This window comes from Belonocnema kinseyi, chromosome 2 (genome assembly GCF_010883055.1).
Source record: "Belonocnema kinseyi isolate 2016_QV_RU_SX_M_011 chromosome 2, B_treatae_v1, whole genome shotgun sequence".
NCBI lineage: Eukaryota > Metazoa > Arthropoda > Insecta > Hymenoptera > Cynipidae > Belonocnema > Belonocnema kinseyi.
The window spans coordinates 45840545-45843358 of record NC_046658.1 but is presented as its reverse complement, the minus strand read 5'-3'; positions in this window follow the sequence as shown (position 1 = coordinate 45843358).

Sequence of the window (2814 nt, the reverse complement as noted above, 5' to 3'; positions counted from 1 at the left end):
AGTCTTTAGTTGAAGTTGTGAAACATTTCCAGATGAAATAAGAAGGATGTTTAAGGAAGCGGGCCAGTAATAAAGGAATAAATAAATCAAGATAATGTTGTTTTTATTTTTAATATCGCCTGTTCAGACGTATAGATAGTATTAAAAAAGGTTTGCAAAAGAAAAATTTGCACAGGCCCATATCCATTTGAGTGGATTCGTGTGGCAGCATGTGTACTCGTGCTAAAGGACTTCAAATATACTTTTTGCAGGAAGGGGGAGCCGTCAATAAGCTCTGTTTCACCGAAGTTTCAGAATAAAAGTTGAAGAAAAATGACTTCCGTCTAGTGAGAATGAATTTTTTGAAACCTAAAAAATTTGTTATAGGAATCTAATTACGCAAAAATAGACCCCTGTTGTTTAATCTTGTGCATTTACAGAGGTAAAGTAAAGTCATGGAAATGTCAGGGGGGAAAAGTTAGTCAGAGAAATGTTAGGGAAATGAAATAAATGTCAGGGAAAATAGAAATTGAAATGTTTTAATATTATTATGGAAGCGCTACGTAATATCAATATCAATATTTTTTAATGAACATTCTTTAAAAATAGAATTTGATTCTTATTTTTTTGTTTGCAGTTATTTATTTTTGTAAATCTTTATGGTTAAACATTTATCTTTCTGAATCAAAATTAATTCCTTTGGTTGAAAATTCGTTTTTTTTTTAATTAAATTATTTTTTCCAACTAAGAATCTAACTATTTACTTTTCCTGTCAGAAGTGTATTGTACTGAACATTTTACAAATCTATATTGAGTTTAAAATATATCTGTTTTAGATGACAATGTAACTATTTTTGTTGAAAATTTGTCTTTTTGGTAAAAAATAATCTGTTGGCTAAAAATCCATTTTTTCAAAATTATTATAACAAATTAATTTTTTTAACATTTTATATGTTCTATTTTTCGTTGAAAATACATTTCCTTGTCATAAAATTTAACTCTTTGATTGCAAATTTCTTTACAAATTCACATATTTGGCTGAAAATTGATTTTGTTGTGAAAAATAATTCTTTTTTGGCTGAAAATTTATTATTTCAGTTAAAAATTTGTTTCCCAGTTTGAAATTGTACTATTTTCTTGAAAATTTTTTATTTTTGTTGAAATTATTATTTTTTTAATGAAAATGTAACTATTACCGTTCTGCTTAAAATTTTCCCTGTTTAGTTGATAATTCGTTTATTTTGTTGAAAACTTTTATTTTTTGGTTGAAAATATCAATTATATTAGTAGCAAATTCATATTTTTGTATTAAAAATTGATCTATTTTGTTAAAAATTCTTCGTTTAGGTTTGGAAATTAATCTGTTTTTGTTGAGAATTCAACTGTTTTATTGAAAGTTCGTATTTTTTGGTTTAATGTCAGCTTTTTTGATTGGCTATTAAAAACTAAGAAGTGAAAATATGAACTAAATAACAACCTGCTTTTGATTGTATCTGAAACTTACCTAAAATCATAATGTTTATCACATCGGGCAAGAGCGAGCCTTGTTACACGAAAAATACTGGGCCATCTGACGATAACTAATGCATTGGCGATCACCAGTGCATCTTCCTTATTATTCTTTTAATTATGAATACATTTTTATGTCAAAGATTCATTATTTTGGTTAAAAATTGAGGCCCAATCAACAGAATACTCAACCAAAGTCTAGCCATTAAACTCTACACGTTTAACTGCGCACGTCAAACTGTACATGTCAATCTGCATACGTTAAACTCCACACGTAAAACTGTACATAATGAACTGCACACCTAAAATTTATTTTTTCATAGCAGTTCATGTTTAATTACTTCAAATGAAAAAAGTTACAGCCTTAAAAGCCTGATTTTTTTTTTAATGACCGTGACAAATTTTGGCGAACCGGAAAAAACCCGGAAACGACCGGGAATTTTGTTCTTACACTGGAGCATCTAACCTGTAATTGTTGTGGAAACTACAGTTTAAACAAATATGTTAGAGATTCGGCGTTCATATTCAGAGTTAAAAATACATTTTCAATAAAAATAGACTGATTCAAAAATCCAAGAGCATGATTTCCGGTAATTGTAATTTAACCAAAAGTTAGCAAATGTATAATTTGAAAAGGGGCTTTATAAATGTTCATTATATGCATCATTAAAGTCATATTGAATTAAAAGTTCAGTAGCATTTGCCCTAATATTATTTAAAAGAATGGAATGCAATCAGCAAACTGTACGATTTGCCTCTTGGAATAAAATCACATCAAGTGTGCGACAAATCTGGTAACCAGATAGGATATACTAATGGCTTACATCTGCAGAAATAGTCACACATTTCATTGTACGTTAGCACGTATTGTTCTCATTTTAGCAGATTTTCCGGGAATTTGTGGCGTCGATTCGATAAGCGGCTTACATTTTCGGCAAGCGCTTGTCAGTGAAAGCGTGGCATTAGTGTGGTTGGATTTATTGCACATTTGGGGTGTTTTGGCAGACGTAAATGGGCAGAGAAAGCGAAAATTGATTTCGTGAAAATCGATTTAAAATCCCTTGTTCCTTCGAATTAAATGTATATACAGATATAACAAAAATTAGATTTTATTTTCAAAGTGGAAGAGACCATGAAAGAAAAAATGAAAGAGACGATTGACTTCTGGCCAACTTTTAATAGAATATTGTAGTACAAATGCGGAAAGTAGGCAGTTCCACACGAGTGTGAAGTTAGCTGTACGAGCCAGAGACAAGTCGAAGACGAGCCGCAAACGAGTCGAAGACGAGCTGATGGCAAGTACTGTAAACTTCACAAGAGTTTCAA